This window comes from Artibeus jamaicensis, unplaced genomic scaffold (assembly GCF_021234435.1).
Source record: "Artibeus jamaicensis isolate MK-2021 breed Jamaican fruit bat unplaced genomic scaffold, CSHL_Jam_final scaffold_474, whole genome shotgun sequence".
NCBI lineage: Eukaryota > Metazoa > Chordata > Mammalia > Chiroptera > Phyllostomidae > Artibeus > Artibeus jamaicensis.
In genome coordinates this window covers 10,449,763-10,468,420 of record NW_026522046.1, presented here as the reverse complement: position 1 = coordinate 10,468,420, position 18,658 = coordinate 10,449,763, and the positions used below count along the sequence as shown (strand labels likewise).

At 34.7% G+C, this 18,658-nt stretch overlaps 1 protein-coding gene across 2 annotated transcripts in view; it reads left to right on the top strand.

Annotated features, from left to right (window-relative positions):
• The window catches only part of PIK3CA (phosphatidylinositol-4,5-bisphosphate 3-kinase catalytic subunit alpha), an 87,565-nt gene that overhangs the window by 12,562 nt on the left and 56,345 nt on the right, over window positions 1-18,658 (top strand). The window contains exon 2 of one of the 2 annotated variants that reach the window (XM_037136912.2): window positions 4,449-4,557. The exons of the other annotated variant lie outside the window; for it this stretch is intronic. The gene's annotated coding sequence lies outside the window, so the exon portion shown is untranslated. The remainder of the gene's footprint in view (window positions 1-4,448; window positions 4,558-18,658) is intronic. 2 annotated transcript variants of the gene reach the window in all.

Sequence of the window (18,658 nt, the reverse complement as noted above, 5' to 3'; positions counted from 1 at the left end):
TACTATGTGGCTTCTTTAAATCCCTAGTTGTAGGACTTCATTCAGTTTGATTTCAGGCAGTTCTCAATGATGGTTGTTCTGTAGTGTGTATGTAATATTGATGTGTTTATGGGATGATATAGGTACCACATTTACCTGTACCACCATCTTGACTGGAAAGTCCATGTTATATTATTTTTAAAATTATTTTCCATGTGAAGATTTTCTCAAAGTCTAATGGCTATTTTATGTAGTTGAGACCCTTATATCAACATCTTAAAGTATTAATAAAAGAGGGAGCTGTAATCTTTTTCTCTATATAACAGTTGATAAGGTTGGCAAATTTGAACGTGACTTTCATAGCAGCTACTTTACTTGTCCTGATAATTACAATGGTAGTAAAACTCAAAGCAATTTAGACTATTAATAATTTTATAGTGTGGAAACTCATCTTTTCATAGTCTCTTCACTACAAATGACCAACTTTCAACTTTCTTAGTGATATTATGGGACTCCAGATTTTCTCAAAATCACTTTGAATAATTTTGACTATTTCTATACAATAAACACCAGCTTTTTTTACATTCATGTGATGTTCACAAACACTACTAATTGTACAGCTAAACGTATCTGCTAATGTATAACTGCTAACCCGCAGCTAAATGATATGGTCTTTTTTGTTAAGTGTAAATATCAGACATTTAAATTAATATGTTCCTCCTGCAAATATTCTCTTCCTTTTTATTGAATTTCTTGTGGTGGCACTGGTTAAAAAATTTGTACAGGTTTCAGGTGCACAATTCTACAACATGTCATCTATACACACAAATGATTTTTTTCCCCAACCAAAATGGAGCAAGTGATTTGACAACAGGACAGAATATTTGAAGTCAGGACAGTCTTAGTAAATCTACAAAATATGGTCATGAACCCTGGCTGGTGTAGCTCAGTGGATTGAGCACGGGCCTGCGAACCAAAAGATCTCGGTTCAATTCCCCATCAGGGTACATACCTGGGTTGCAGGCCAGTTCCCAGCAGGCGATGCACTAGAAGCAACCATACATTGATATTTCTCTCCTTCTCTCCTTCCCTTCCCTTATAAAGATAAATAAATAAGAAAATTTTTAATTAAAAAAAATATGGTCATTGTACTTAGGCTTCTTTAATTTTTCTTTTCTTCTGCTAAATTTACTCTTAATTCCATAATGATTAAGAGTGTGTGCTCTGGAGCCAGACTATCGAGATTACTAGTTTTCTAACTTAGGGCAAGATATTTAACTTGTCTGAGTTACGTGGTCTGTCTCTCTCCCGGGTTGTTCCTCCCCCTTTATCTGCAAGCAAATGTGGGACCCCCCACTCCTCCAGCCACTGCCTTGCTGTGAGTCTTCTCTGCCCTGGCTGCCTGACTCCGCTCTACCTGTGGCTCTGCATGAATGTTTCTTCTTTAACTCCTTGGTTGTCGGACTTCCATACAATTCAATTCTCTGGCGGTTCTGGTTTTTTGGGTTTTTTTTTTTAAGATTTTTATTTATTTATCTTTGGAGGGGAAGGAGAAGGGGAGAGAAACATCAATGTATGGTTGCCTTTAGTGCATCCCCTGCTGGGAATTTGCCTGCAGGGAACTGGCCTGCAACCCAGGCATGTGCCCTGACTGGGAATTGAACCGCGATCCTCTGGTTTGCAGGCCTGTGCTCAGTCCACTGAGCTACACCAGCCAGGGCTCGGTTCTGGTTATTTTTTGTTTTTAAATTTGTTGTCCTCCTTCTTTTGGTTGTGCAAGGAGGCAAAGTGTATCTACCTATGCCTCCATGTTGGCCGAAATTCCAGTCCTAACAAGCTTTTTGACATTACTACTTGCTTTTTGTTTTATTAATGGCTTTTAAAGTTTTATTCTAGATCCAGGAATCTGAATTCTGTTTTGCACCTAGTTCTAAGAGAAGTTAGCATATGGAGATTAAGTGTGATAGGAATGAGAGATTAATGGACAAGAAGATAGATACTGAGTACCATATTTTGCCACCTGTAAGGCACACCCACGTATAATGCACACCCACATTTTTGTGCACATTATACATGGCATTATTATACCATGGTATGTAATCATTGTACCCATGTATGATGCACATCCTTCTTTTTCCCTCAAAAATTTGGGCAAAAAAGTGCACATCATATCAGGCAAAACACCATAAGTGCATGACTTTTCATATCTAGTCTGATTACAGGTTGATTTTACCTGTCTATTCCTGGAATCTCAAAATCCCCAGCAGATATCTTAGTAGTACTGTACTACTACTGTACTACTGAAGCAATAATTATTTTGAATTGAAGCAATTGCAACAATTGAAGCAATAATTGTTTTGTGCCACTAGGTATTTCTTTTCCCTGTCTTCATGCACTAAAAACAGTGCATGTGTCATGTTGTTACAGAGTCTCTATGTAACATGACTTTTATAAAATTCTCATGTCATGTTTTAAAGCCTCTTATATCTCACTTGCCCATAATAGCTGCTACCAAGTCTTTATTAAATACAATATTTGTTCTCTTACATATCATTGTTACCTAGTTTACACTGACTGAACATTGTACAACTCTTACAAGTCATGTATATGAAAATAAGGAAAGCAGCCATGTGTGTTGATTTATTTTCATCAGTTCGGTCTCTTAAGTCTTTGCCTTTAATCACTAAGATGAGCTACCTGCCATCATTGATAGAAGTTTCTGTGGCATTTCCTACCTGGTTTCAGTACTGTTGTTAGTACTTTATGTAAATGAGACTATTACTTCATATTTAAGTTTTGATAACTATATAGGAGATTATATTGTTTACTTCCATTTACCAGTTTTGATTAAATTGCTTTTGGTGGACACACAAGTTAACTTGTTCTTCTCAAGTTAATGGTCCCATAGTTTGTATTTCCTATATACCAGACTAGTAATAATAATAAAGCCCACTTTTAAAACCTACATATATTGCTATGAATTTACATGGGGATTGCTTTAGAAATTATCTGTAATTGTTTTGCATAATTATTCAAAACTTTTCATTGTTACTTTTAAATAATTATTAAGCATACTTTTAAACATTTTTATGCATGTAAAACTGTGTAGAAGTTAGTCTCTTTTTGGGGTGGCGTGCACAGGGAAAGCAGAAACTGACACTGGCACCGACAGGGTTTATTGACATACTACGTGCTTATGACTCATGTAGCACTGAAGGGTTATCTACTGATTTTAAAGTGGCATTACAAAGAATTACAGTTGACAGCCTATGGGGGGAAAATTCCTTTATTCTCTGAATGTACACATTAATGTGTATAATTTGAGTTAACCTCAAACCCAGACTTTAAAATCATGAATCTGGGAAAAGGGAACATGATGGATTTTACATATGTTATCTCCCTCAATTTAGACAGTAACACTTCTACACACATGTGATCTCTCCATTTCACAGATTAGGAAACTGAAGTTCCACATCTAATCAATACAGTGGAGTCTCATCACATTAATTTACACGAATTCAACTGTATGTACTCAGCCAAAAGTAAAACCATGATGAAAGTAATCATTTAAAGATTGTGGTAGCATTCCATTACTGAGCTTTTGCTTCAGAGTGGACATGAGATTAAAGATGTGATTGGTTGTTGTCTCAGCTAGTCTCAGTGTGTAGCTATGAAAATCCCACCGTGTTGAGTGTGATTCTGTTTTTAGGCATGTTTAATGTTCATACAACATGGCCTTTCATACTAAGCCTCTAGTGTTCAACCAAAGAAGCAGCAATTTGTTCCAGTGCTGGAAGAGAACTATTTTAGGCTTGATGAGCAGTTGTGTTGATTTCCAAGATGACCTGCAGATACGGTCACAACAAACTATCGTCTGTGCATGAGCATTATCTCTTATACTTACATACCTGTGCATAAACCCACTTCTTTTCAGTGCTACGTACATTTTCTATTGCATATATAACTTTATTGTGTATTCTAGATTGCTGTATGTATAATATTTCTATACAAAATATTTCTGTGCAAGGAGGTATACAAAAAAAGTATACATTGTAATATGGGGGGAGATTTAAGAGATTTTTGCAAGGAAAAATACTAACTTGGTACATCCACAGACTGTGTTTGTGTTGTTTGCCACCATATACCCAGGGTCTAGCACATTGCCAAGCACAGAGTTTATTGAGTAAATGGGGAGGGGGAGCCTAGTCACTCAGCTTATTTTTATGTTAAAAATATACATAGACCGATCATATTTTTCTCATCTAAAATTCTTGAGTCTCTTTTGAAAAATGTGTTTCATTCCCCAGATGGGTTACTTTTTAAAAGTAACTTTTTCATATTAGAACAGTATGGAAATAGAATATTGGAAATCACAACTATCAAACAATATGTGGTCCTAATGTGACCACTCAACTTACCATTCTTTGTTTCTTTCCTTTCTTCCATCTGTTTTTTTAATATGTATACAGATTTACTAAAGGAAAATCAACCATACTAAGCAGAAGTTATTTTATGAAAACTCCAAGTGGCTTTCTGCTCTTTCACCTAGAGAAATGGAAAGACCAGAAGATAGAAAATGTAAATAATGTGACACATCTGTTGTACATGTTACTCTTACCTCCTTATGTAATGTTCATTCCCTTTATATACAAATACCCACTTTTTGAATATTCTGTTTTCTTCCTTCCTCCCTTCCTTTCTTTCCTTTCTCTGTTTCCTTCTTTCAACACTCTTACAGATGTCTCCCAATTCCCACCATTTCCGCCACCGCCCCCCCAGCTGGCCTTCACCACCTCATTGTTGTCTGTGTGTGTGGGCTCTGCAGATACGCATATATGTTCTTTAGCTAGTTTCTTTCTGTCCCTCTCACCCCATCTGTGTGGTGAAGTAGAACTTTCCCTAGAGCTTGGAAAGATAAAACTGTGTGCTGAGCTACCATGTACCATTCTTCTGAGCTGGCTAGAAGACATGAGTACCAGGCCAAGAAAACATGGTCTTTCTCAGATTGGGGGGGAGGAAAGATTTGATGCAGTGAAATGGGACCTTTGCTTGTAATTCTACATCAGAACCAGAATGGCTAACCTGCCTGCTAATTACGAGACATAGAATAAACCACGTTTTGTTTTGTTTTCCAGATATTTATGTATTTGTTCATTCATTCATTCATTCATTTATAGACAGAGGAGAAGGGAGAGACAAAGAGAGGGAGAGAAACATCAATGTGAGGTTGCCTCTCACAGGGCCTGCACTGGGAACCTGGCCCGCAACCCAGGAATGTGCCCCGACTGGGAATGAAACTGGTGACTCCTTGGTTCGCAGGCTGACACTCAATCCACTGAGCAGCACCAGCCAGAGCTAAACAACATGTATTAGGAGCCTGAAAAATAGTTACTGGATGGCTAGTGACTGAAAGAGATGTTTCTAGAGTTCTATGTTCCAGAAATGAACTTGTACAAACTAAGAATGGAGAATTCAAAAAAAAAAAAAATAGCAACTATAAATAAAATAGAAGTAAAAGCATTTCAACAGTACATTAAATGCATTTTATGATTATGAAGTAGGAATTATTCTCAGAATGTATAGATGGCTTAATATGAAATTTTATAATGGATAGGTGAATAAATCTGTTAAGAGAAATAAAGATCATACCAGTAAACATGGAGAACAAACTAATAATTTTCTTTTGTCTAATTAAAAAGCAGGAATGAAGAGAACTTTCTTTAACAAAATATTCCAAACTAAAAGCTAAAATAATAATTAATGTTGAACCACTAGAGAAGTAATTATTAAATAATTAAAAACCCATTTTCACTACATTATTATATATCATCTGACCGATGTAATAAGACATGAGTTAGAACGAAAAGGATTAAATACTGAAAAAGAAGCTGCACGGTTACATTTTTGGTGTGATGTAATTGCATTTCTAGGAAACCAAGAGTCAACTGAGAAATTATTACAGTAATGAGACTATAGAGTAACTAAATTGAAAATGAATACTTTAAAAATCAGTTATTCTCCTTTTCAGTAATTATTTAGAAAATATAATTTAAAATAAATAATTTTTCACAATAATAGAAAATTACATTAATAAGAAATGTGTAATCCTGTGTAAGAAACCTAAAAACTTTTTGGACATGCACATAGCTGGGGGGTTGGGGACAGTGCAAAGGGGTCCCCAGAAGGGGACGTCTCTAGTAGATGAACGTGGGCATATAGGCAGAAGAATGTCGTGTGTCTGAATGGGAAGTCCAGCCACTACAAACACCAGTTTTTCTTAAGTTAACTTACAGACTTAGCATCTAATTGTAATTTTTAAATGTATTTGAGAAATTAATGAGATAATTGTTAATTTTGTCCAAGGCACCAAACAAGTAAAAGTAAGACGACTTTTTTAAGTGAAAAACCAAGAACAGTGACAACTAACTGTAGGGCCCTATCAGATATCAAAACATACTATAAAATTAATAGTCAGTAAAATATTTGGACATTGGCATAAGCATTGGTAGTAGAATTGGTGAAAGGGAATCAAGATCCCAGAAATAGACATTCTCAATAGTATAATAAAGGCATCACCAGAAGTTAGTAGAAAAGGAAAACATCAGTAAATGTTTTGAGAGTCTTACGTAGTTGGAAATACAAAGTCTGAATTTTATTCTCATCTTATATACCAAAATAAATTCCAGGTAATGATAACATACTCTTCAATTGGGAGAGTCTCATTTAAGAAAGATACTGCCCTGACTGGTGTGGCTCAGTGGAGTAAGCGCCGGACTGTGAAGCAAAGGGTTGCTGGTTCGATTTCCCATCGGAGCACATGCGTGGGTTGCAGGCCAGGTCTTTGGTGGGGGGTGCGTGAGAGGCAACCACACGTTGAGGTTTCTCTCCCTCTCTTTCTCCGTCCTTTCCCCTCTGTCTAAAAATAAATAATTTTTTTTAAAAGAGAGAAAAGAAAGATATTTATCTGAATGAGGAAATACTTTTCAAACTCTAAAGAAGTGCAAGAACTTGTGAGGGGAAAGTTCATTACATTTGACTCAAATAAAGCAATGACATTTATTCTGTCTTTTTTCTCCTACCCCCTCTCCTCCCAATAGAAGTGAACAACTTAAAAGATGTACAAACCAGGATTAGGAATTTGGGGTGGTTTTTTTTAAGTAACATATTTATATCTATTTTTTTGTGGGTGGGGGATCAAACTGCTTTACTGAGGGGTTTCAGAGGAGTTTTAAATGACTAGGAAGCCAGTAAGATCAGACATCCTCAGCCCAGCAGGATCTCCCCAACCTCACAGTTGCAGAAAGCCAGATATTTATCTTTATATTTTAAAGTGTTCATACAATATTTTCAAAAGACCAAGACCCAGGGAGATGAATGAGCAAAGAACTTCAAATAACAGGTTCACTTACTAAAGAGGACATAAAAGCATATGGAAATAGGTTTTTCCCTAACAAGTAATCAAAGAATTGAAACTTTAAAATGCAGTGATACAGTTTTACTATTTTGAGTTAGCAATGTTGTTTTCTGATGGTGGTATTGCTGGTGAAGGTGCCATGAAATGTGCTAGCTTCTATATGTCTGTTAGTGGTCTGAATTTGTTTAATCCTGTTGTATAGCAAGTCAGCAATTTTTGTGCATTTCAAATTAACATATTTTAGTCCCATAATTCCATTTGCAGTATTATATATATATAGTGAAAATTTTAAAAGTTTATGTATTCAACAAGTTAATTGTGCTGTGCATCCCAAAGCAATAGGTAGTCATAGAAAACTGTTGTTTATGAAGAGTTTGCAGAATTTTTAGGAAGTATTTTTGAAGCAAAAAGAAAAATACAGTTATACTCTATGAGCACAACTATATAAACCAATATACATAGAAAATAAAAGCTGTAAAAGAATACACCAAAAATAGTAATAATACTCGTTTCAGAAATGTTTTTCAAATATTTTGTTTTCCTCATTCTTCAAAATACCCTGTATTTTGAGCAGGTACAGAGCAGTGTCCTACATCTTAATAGACACTTCAGTCAGTATTTAAGTGAATGAACTTCTATAGTAAGCATGAGTTACTACTTTTACATTGAAGGAAATGTGAATACAATCCATATCTAATTTAGGAAAAGAAGTGTGGGAAGCACTCTAGAAAGGAACTTGGTTAATGTGATCTTACACTTAGATTTCCAGAATTCAGAAATGTTTTCGCAGCTTTATTTTGTATGATCCTTTTTTATTAGTAACATCATTACTTGCCTAAGTTAGAAATTTGTTAACTTTGACTCACTCTCTCTGATCAGTCAAATCCAACTGATCACCAAATTTGGGGTATTCTTTCTCAGAACTGTCTCTTGATGCCATCTTTATCTTTTCACATAATCACTGCGTTAGTTCAGTTCTTTCCTATATCTCTGAATATCCGTCAGTCAACCCACTTTTCTCTTTTACTGTCCACATTGCTGCCAGAATTATCAGACATAGAACTAGCAGGATTTTGTGAATGTGCTATAATAAATAGGTTCTGTGGAAGAGAGAGTTGACATTGTTTTCACACAGCTGCCAAAATATTATTCCAAAATACAAATTTTTAAAAATTAAAGATTAATAATTCCTTATGGCTTGCATTGCTATTTCTCAAATTTTGGGTATATAAGAATCACCTAGGTAGGGAACCTGTCAAAATGTGAATTACCCAGACCCTAAAAAAACCTGAGTCAGTGGGTCTGAGGCCTGGGAATGTGCATTTTAACAATTCTTCCCATCTTTTATCCTTGTCCATGCAATCTCAGGACAAGATTTTGAAGGACACTGACCTCGGAATAAAGTGCAAGTTCATTAATTTACTATAATTTTCCTCATAATTTGGTACCAGCCCACTTTTCTATATGCAATATGTTTCTTAGACCTTCCCCTCACTAACAACATTTTACAAGCCAGCCACTTTGAACTGCCTCAGACTTCTGTGCTTATGCTCACGTTGTTTCTGCTGCTTCCAGCCCCTTTTGCTGTGGCTGCTTCTTCCCAACAACTTGTTGACCTGGCACACTATCTTGAGATTCTGAATAATCTGTGTAAAATATTCCTGGACTCACTCTCCTAGGCAGAGTTGCTTTCTCCCTTCTCTCTATTTCCCTATCTTCTATTTATCACAACAGATGCATGGTAAGTTTTGCTTACTTATTTACATGCCCACCTTCCTCATTAGACTGTGAGCCTCTGGAAGTCAGGAATGTCATTTTAATTTATATCATTTCTCTAGCGTAATCCTAGCACATAATAATTGCTTAATAAATGTCTGTCATATGATTTAACAATCTGGTAAAGAAGACAAGGAAGGAATGATTAGTCTTATTTTTCAGTGAGAAAATAAGGTTTTCTTATTGTTAAGTATTTGCCTACAACTAGCCAGCTTGTAAGTACAGACTTGAGATTTACACCCAAGAAATCTGACTTCCTTTCTGATTTTGAACTTCTCAGGAAAGGTAGAATATCACAGTAAAATTACACATGTGCAAAAACACACACTCCTTTTAAGCATCCCCCCACTTGCATATTAGTTGATCTTTTATCATTTGGGGGGCAGAGGTATTTTAATCACAGTCCTACTTTATAAAATACCTATTCCTCCAAGATAAGAACCAATTACTGGCTAGTAAACTGTTTGTCTCTGTTTTACATCCAACCTCCTATGTTCTGCTTTGTAATACTTATTTAAATCTCTTGCAAAAACCATTTTCTAATAGGTAATGGGATATCCACAAATACTTCTTTTTAAAATTTAAATTCAACTGATACTTATGTAGATAACTTTTTCTGCAACACTTACAAGAGGATGTATATGTATAAGTATTCAAGTGGTTTTCCATCATATTTCTTAAAGCTTGATTTCCAAAGTTTAGATGTGTGTTAGCCTTACTACAAACTTCAGTCTTTAAGTGTTGATGGAAATCAACCACCAGCTGCAAAGTCCACTGTGCCGTAGAATACATTTAGCTATGGCTTAAGCCAAATGTTAGCAATGAAATATTTAGTAGCAACTGTTCTTTTAAAAGAAACATTTTAGATAATTAGAATCATCTTGTAATATCCTTATACCCAGCTGTCAGCTTTTTACTTTTCCTGCCAATATTTCTAGAACCAAAGTCATGAAAATGGAAATTAGGATAGTATACTTTGAAATACACTAAACAGTTGAAAAACTGTTATGTCTTATAAAGATTTCCAAATAGAGCTCCTCAGCCAGTGTCTAAAAAATGTTATAAAAAGCAAATAGCTATGATAATGCTTTCGAATATTAAGCTGAAATACATACGTTAGTAGTGGGAGCATTTGAGAAATGGAAGAGTTGCCTCTGTGATAGCCACTGGACTTGAAAATTATTAAAGTAAACTTGAGGATTATAATTTCACTTTTGAAATTTTCTGTTTCCGTTTCTTCATTTTGTTACCATGTTTCATCAGCATCTCACCATCCTTCCATTCTCCTTTTCTTTACCATTTGTTGTTATCATTCTACTTTTAATATACTCAGATCTTCATTTTTCTATCACATCAACCTCAGTAGTATTCCAGATTCTCCACTATGTTAGACAATAATAGCATCTTAGTTTTCGTTTCAAGTCTTCTACTCTTACACAACACATACATGCAATTACTTTTTACATTTTTAAGTAATTTTAACACTTCTATTCTGTAATCATATTTAAATTCTCTTACGTTTTGACTACAGGTAGATTTTTATAGTTGAAACCAGTAGTGTTCATTCAGTATGAATGCATTAATAAAAATAACGTTGATAAAATTATAAAATGTTTCACTCCACAACCAAGTAGAATGGTAAGATTAGGTTTTTTCTCTATGTGTTCAACATGATGAACCAAACGAAGAATATTCATAGCATTCAGGTCTCATGGTTCCTTTTTGCATACACTCCACACATGGCTCAAAATTGGGCTATTTTGCCTCATATCTTGAGTATGATTTTATCATACATTTTTGTTGGTTGTTTTTTCCTAAAGTTTCCAATTACCTTTTCCCCCATTGTGAAAATAACCATGTCATTAAGATAGTGTGATTCCTTGATTCTCTTATCTGTTGCTTAGGACTATTTGTATAGGTTCAAATACTTTTTACTTGGTTTACACAGGTTTCATCTTCTACTTTGGATTTACTACGATTGATGTAAAACTTTATCCTAGAATTGCTTTTTATAACTTATTTATGTTACTTGGTAACTGAGTCAGTTCTGCTATTTCTAGCATATGATCTCTTCCTCTTATTTGACCTCCCTCTTTGGTTAGCTAGGGTACTATCTCAGGTGCCTTAGAATTGATTCATGAGAAATAAAACCCATAGAAATACTTTATTTTTTCTTTATACATGATCATTTGCTAGGTATAGAATTTCCTGCTCAAGTTGTTTTCCAACATTTTAATTACTGCATAATTTTTCACTCCTGTTGCCATGGATGAGAAGTATTAGATCATTGCTCTTTACATATTACCAATTCTACCCCCTGTGAAAGCTTTTAGGCTCTTATCTTTATCTTTTATTGTCTAGTGTAGTTTTTTAACATATATTCTATTCAGTGGTTCCTTTTCATCTAAACATATCAGTCTCTCAAGCACAGAAATTTTGTTTAATTTCTTTGCTTTTGTTTTCTCTTATTTCTTCTGGAATAGCATGTATTTGGTCACAGGGCCTGTTTGAGTCATCTTAAATCTTTCTACCCCATTTTCAATATGTCTTTTTGCTCTATTTTCTAGGAGTTTAATTTTGAAAATCCAATAGGTAAAATGTTATATCATTTAATTTGCATTTTATTCTGATTAAAAATGAGTAATTTTCATATATTTGCCACTTGCATTTCTTTTTCTGTGAACTCTCAGTTTATATCCTTTTGTCCATTTTTTTATTGGATTGTTTCTATTTCTCTGTCGGTTATATGAGTAGCAGATAGTTTTTACCAGTTTACCAGTCTGTCTTTTGTCTTTGCCTATGGTTTTTTCACCTTCATACAGGAATTTTTATTTCTTATGTCTTTTTATGGCATCTTGATGTTACTTAGAAAAGACTATATTAAAAAGGATCATCCATGTATTCTTACAGTACTTTATGGTTTTATTTTCATATTTTGTTTATTATTCTAAGTAGAGTTGATTTTTATAAAACTGTAAGTTGGGAACCCACTCTTAATTTTTTCAAGTGTCCCTCATCTCTGTTCTAGGACATCTTTATCATATGAATATAGGATGCAGCAAAAGTAGGTTTACAGTTGTGAGTACAGGAAAGAATTTATTCTTGTATTAGTATTTGTTAATTGTATTACTTTCCATATAAACAACTGCAAACCTACTTTTGCTTCAATCCATATATCCTGTGTCTGTTTTTGCATTTTCCATTCTATTCATTCTAGGGATGATAGCTCTAGCTCTTAATTAGCTATACCTGACCATCATAATTCTTCTGTCCCTCTTTTTTTTTTCCTCCTCTGATTTTTCCTGGGTTTCTTGCTATTTTCTTTTGAATGTTAGTGTCACCATGATAAATTCTACACATACACATTATATCGGCATTTTATTGGGGTCATGTTAAATGTATAAATTATTTAAAAGAGAATCAACATTTGTGAATTTGAGTTTTCCCATCCAAGAATGTGGTATGTTTTTCCATTCCTTCAAGTCCTTCATGTTACTCAGGAGCATTTTGAAGTTTTCTTTATATATCTTGAATCAGAGCAGTAAAAATTCAACTCTTTCCCCCTCCAAATGGCTGGTCACTTCTACCAGAACCATCTATTAAATAATACATCTTATAACCTGCATTTAGAGATTCTTAATTTTCCTTAAACAAAACTGCAGTAACTACTTGCATTCATTTTTTAACTTAGTTCTCTTCCCTGAGTCTTTCTGGGTCAGTACTACACATACTATTTTTACAACTGAGGCTTTAATGTTTATTAAAGCTAGTCTTCCCTCATCACTCTTGTTTCAAACATTCAGTATATTAAAAGCTATTATAAAACTTACTACACTATTTTAGGGGAGTGCACACACATCATACACACACTAAGAAAACCACAGGCCAGTCCCACTTCAGGTATTAGTTTTCTTAAATAAAAAGTATTAGCTAATAGATTCCATAGTTTGGTGAAACATCACTATAAGTGAAATAAGCAAGACACAAAAGATTATAGACTATATGATTTCATTTATATGAAACTCAAGAATAAGCAAAATTATGTGACAGAAACCAGATTAGCAGTTATATGGTACCTAGGGTTAGAGTGGGGGTTGACTACAAAGAGAGAAATCTTTTAGAAGTAGGTAATTGAAGTGTTTTAAACTTGACTGTAGTGATAATTTTCACAACTGTTTGTATTCATTGAGACTCAATGAGCTGAATTTTAAATTATACCTCAAATAAAGCTGAAATTAGAACAGTATGATCATGTGGTTTTAAATTACCGCTGAAAGATTAGTGAGAACAGTTTCTCTCCCATCCTTCTTCCATACTCTCCCCCTACCCCCTACTTTGTCTGGCTCCTGCCATTCCTCAGGAAAGCCACGTTCAAGTGTTTTAACTACTCCTTGTATTTACCACCTTATAATAATGGAGAATGCTGCTATCTCTTGGCCCACCTATATTTGACATCCATTAACTTTCTCTTATAACAGCACTTTAACTCTCCTAATGCCTTCCTTTGCTTTATTTTGCCATCCTGATACATTTAATTATTACTGATTAAACCCACAGGTAGTGTTTTCATTATATGACCGTATACATATTGTTCAGTAATGAAGTAAATAATGCGTGTGTGATTATATCTTTTCTGGTAAAAAACTTTGTTGTTGTTGTTGCTTTAATTCAAGAATTGCCTCGTTTTTAAAAATTTGCTTAGTACTGAGTTTGTCATCCCACAAGCTTCAATGAGTCTTTGTAAAAACTTTCACCTGTGAGGTTATTAGTTTGGTTAGTCTCCAAAGATAGCTTTCCTAGAGCCGTCAGATTTTCTCAATTAATCTTGACTGTTCTCTAGGTCTGTGTTATAGCTATTGTGGTTAGACTTCTTTTTGCTCTCATCCTGAAAAGTCTGCCCACCTGCTTCCTGTGTTTGGAGCCTTGATTTCTCATCTCCTATTTCTTGTGCCTTCATGGTTTACTCCCTCATTCTCAGGAGCATATCCTCTAGTGGCTTCCTGACAAGGGATAACCAAAAGGTAATTTTTTTTGAAATTGTACATACTTGAACATGTCATATTCTGCTCCTACAATTATGTGATATTTTAGATGAATGTAGAATTCTAGGTTACGAACTATTTTTACTCAACTTTTGAAGTATTCCTCTAATACTTTGTAACTTCCAGTTTTGCTATTCAGTAGTCCAGTGCCATTCTGGCTCCTTGTCTTGTATTTTGTTTTTTGTTTTTCCTCTCTCTGTGGAAGTGATTAGAATTTTCTCTTCGTGCCTGGTGTTCTGAAATTTTACGGCACTGTGCTGTGGTATCAGTCTTTTTTAATTTGATATGCTAGGTACTCAATAGGTCCTTGCTTTCTACAGAATTACATCCTTCAATTTTTTGAAATTTTCTTGCCTACCAGTTTTGGTATTTTCTCTCCTCTGTTTTGTTATTATTTCTGGAATTTCTATAAGTCAGATATTAGACTTCCTGGATTGCTTTTTATAATGTTTTACCTTTTCCTCCTATTATCTCTTTTTTTTTCATTCTGTCTCCTGGAAAATAGCTTTGACTTTTAACTTCAAACTTGAATTGAATTTTTTTCTGCTCTTATTCTCTGATTATTCTTCTTATTGGTTTCTCTTTTGGTTAATGATGTAATTCTTTTGTCTTAGAATTAGTTCCTTTGACATTTTCTTCTGTCCCATCATTTTCTCGGTTTCTCAGCACTTTTGTTTTGTCTTTAATATTGGGGACTTTCCTCAAATGCATGAAGATCCTTGACTGGTATTCATGTTTAAAAGGCATTAAAAGCTGATTGAAAGTTTGAATTTGAAGGCAGAGCTCTTATGTAGCTAGACTGCGCTGTAGGACGTTCCTAAATGTCACAGTCTTTCTCTAGGTTAGTCAGTTTCAGACCCTTTCTTAGAGAAAATCTACTGTCTTGTTTGTGGGGCTGCTTATGGTCTAGAACAGGGGTGTCAAACTTATTTTCACCGGGTGCCACATCAGCTTCACAGTTGCCTTCAAAGGGCCAAATGTAATTTCAGCTCCTTAACAGTTAAAGGGTAGTTACATTTATACAGTCCTAAAATTATTTCATCCTTTGAAGGCAAGTGTGAGTCTGATGTGGCCCCCAATGAAAATGCGTTTGACATGCCTAGTCTAGAGCTATACTGAAGAAAGGGGCTTTGGGTCTCATTAGACTCTCACATAATCTCTGATTTTAGTCACAACCTGTGTCTATTTAAGTGCAAAGTCTCTTGGGTTTAGTTTTTCCAGAAACTCCACCTTCAGATTTCTAAAGGTAGGAAGTCATTGACTGTACTATGTGAAGTTAGGGACCTGGAATTCTAATACTTCCAAGTATCTCCTAGTTCTGAACCTTTCCGAGGTTCTGTTAGAATTGGCTTTTGTTTTAGGTGTGGTTGTTAATAACTGTGAGTTTGCTGTCCTTTCACCGTTCATCTTTTTTATCTTCTTTTTCTTAGGTAAGTCCCTTTAACGTTTCATAAAATACGGGCTTGATGATGATGAACTCCTTTAACTTGACCTTATCTGAGAAGCACTTTATCTGTCCTTCCATTCTAAATGAAAGCTTTGCTGGATAGATCAATCTTGGATGTAGGTCTTTGGATTTCAGGAGCAGAACCATAGAAATGAAGATCACATGGAGGGTTAGCAACAGGGGAGTGGGAGAAGGAGAAGGGGGGAGAAGCTACAGAAAATAAGTAGCATAGACAGTAGGTAGAAAATAAATAGGGGGGAGGGCAAGAATAGTATGGGAAATATAGAATCTAAAGAACTTGAGACACGTGGTCATAAACTAAAGGGGGGAGTGGTGGGGGAGGGGTGTGCAGGGTGGAGGGGAATGAAGGGGGGAATAGAAATGTAATGGCATAATCAATAAAATATATTTTAAAAATAAAAAGTAAAAAAAGATAAATTTAAAAAAAGAATTGGCTTTCTTCTTATCTCTAGGCACTTAAGTTAAATATTCATCACCTCATTTTTCATTCTTTTCTACCTGTCCGTATATATTATGGTTTAGGGTTGCTGTCTCCTAGCTTCATCAAAGACAGTGTTTGGTTTTCTTCTCCTTTAGGGACACAAGGTCTGTACAGTGATATTTTGAAATCAGAACACGGTGTTCTGCAGCTCTTGCCCCACCTCCTTACTGTATCTTAGCAATCTTTTCATATCAGTCCATACAGATATACGTCATTCATTTTAAGATCTGTATAGTATTTCATAGAATGCTTTACTATAATTTATATAATTATTCTCTTATTAATGAGTATTTTTGTTCTTCCTAGTCTTCGCTTTCATGAACATTGCTGCAATCAATATTCTTTACCCTACTTTCTGGTAAATTTTTATAAGTATATATGTATAATACATTTCTATTGATGGGATTACCTGTCAGATTGTCTTCTAGAAAGTTTACATTTCCACCAGCAATCTAAAAGTGCTTCTTTGCAATAATGGCTTTCATTAAGCTTAATTTTTTTCAATCTGATAAGTAAAAAATAGGAATGTATCATTCATTGTTTTTATTTGCATATTTAAGTTATTTTCTTAAACATATCCATTTAAATTTCTTTCCTGTGAACTGTTGTGTACTTGTAATATTTTCTTAATTGATCTTTTTCCTGACTTGTCTAAGCTCTTTGTAAATTACCCCCAAATTAGCCCTTTGTCATTTGGTTACAAATGTATCATCCCAGTTTGCCAGTGGCTTTTCAGTTCGGGGTATGGTGCTTTGCCAAGCCAAAAGCTCAGACTTGTGTGCCGTCGTACCTACACATCTTCTGTATGGCCTCTCAGTATCAGAGCATCGATATGTAAATAAACCACCGTTTTCCTTTATATGAATAAAACCCAATTATATAAAGGAAAAAACCCATTCACAAAATTAACAAAAAAGATCACTTATCTAGACATTAACTTAATAAGCCATAGTAAGAAATAAACTTATATGAAAATAGCTTTTAAAATTCTGCTGAGAAGGTAGGGATTTCTTGGATAGGACACAAAAAGCACTAATCATAAAAAATACATATTGGATAAAAAGGACTTCATCAAAATTAAAATATTTTGCTTATTAAAAGACAATATAAGTAAAATGACTAGACATGCCAGAGATGGAGGAAAATATTCTCGGTACTTACAAGTGACAAAAAAATTTATATCCAAAATATATAAAGTATCTCTAAAATCAACACTTTTTAAAAATCAACTACCTAATAAAAATGGGTAAAAGACTAAAACAGCCATTTCAGAGAAGATATACAAACAGCCAGTAAGCACATGAAAAAATATTTCAACATCATTAGTCATCAGTAAATATAAAATAAAACATTATGGCTTTCATTTGTGAAGATACCACTACATAACCACTAGAATAGCTTTAGAAAAACTGAATAGTTATTAAGATACAGAGCAACTGCAACTCTTATTTATTGCTGGGAGGAATGCAAAAATGATCTACTACTTTGGAGAACTAGTAGGCAGTTTCTTACAAAATTAAATAGAACATTATATGTCAGCAGGTCACTAAGACCACAGACAGGTTCTGTGGTTTGCTCAGAGGACTCAGGACTCAGCGTGTAACTATGTTCATGGTTACAGCAAAGGATACAAAGCACAGTTAGCAAAAGGGAAAGTTGTACGGGGAAAACATCCAGGAGAGACTAAGTGCAAGCCTCTAAGGGTCCTCTCTCAGTAGAGTCACACAAGGTAGTTCATTCCCCCAGCAAGCAATCGAGACAACATACATGTATTAGCCAACCGGGAAAATTGGTCAGAGACAGTGCACACATATTTTATTAGAGGCTGGTCCCTCTGTTTAGCACATACCCAGATTCCAGAAAGAAAGCAAATATTCATCAGAAACCAAACTGTTTCATGAATGGTTTGGGCATAATGAGCCACTCTTATCAAGGAGTTGGAATCTTCTCAACATCTAAGTTGTAAGTTCCTAGACACAACCAAGGGATGACTTTATTCGCAGGCTTTTTAAAGGATAAGCAGTCAGTCTGCACACTGAACAACCCAGCACTTCACTCCTAACTATTTACCAGAAAAAATAAAAGTACATGTCCACTTAAACAAAAACAAAAAACTGATGTAAGAATGTTCATAGCCAAAAGTGGAAACACCTTGTGTATTAAACAGCTGGAAAATAAACAAGTATATTTGGATTAATACTTTGTGATTTAGAAGAACCAATTACTGATACTTCAACAACCTGGAAAAATATCAAAAACAGTATGTTAAACAAAAGAAGCCAAACACAAGAGTATATACACTGCAATCTGCTTTATGTGAATTCAAGAACCACCAAAAGTTATCTGTAATTACAGAAATCAAAATGTTATTATCTTGGGCCAGAGAGAGAAATTAATTGGGAAAGAGCATGAGGGAATGTTTTGGGGTAATAGAAATTTTGTATATCTCATTTTATGTGGTGGTTACATGATGTAAAAAGTTATCAAAAATCATCAAA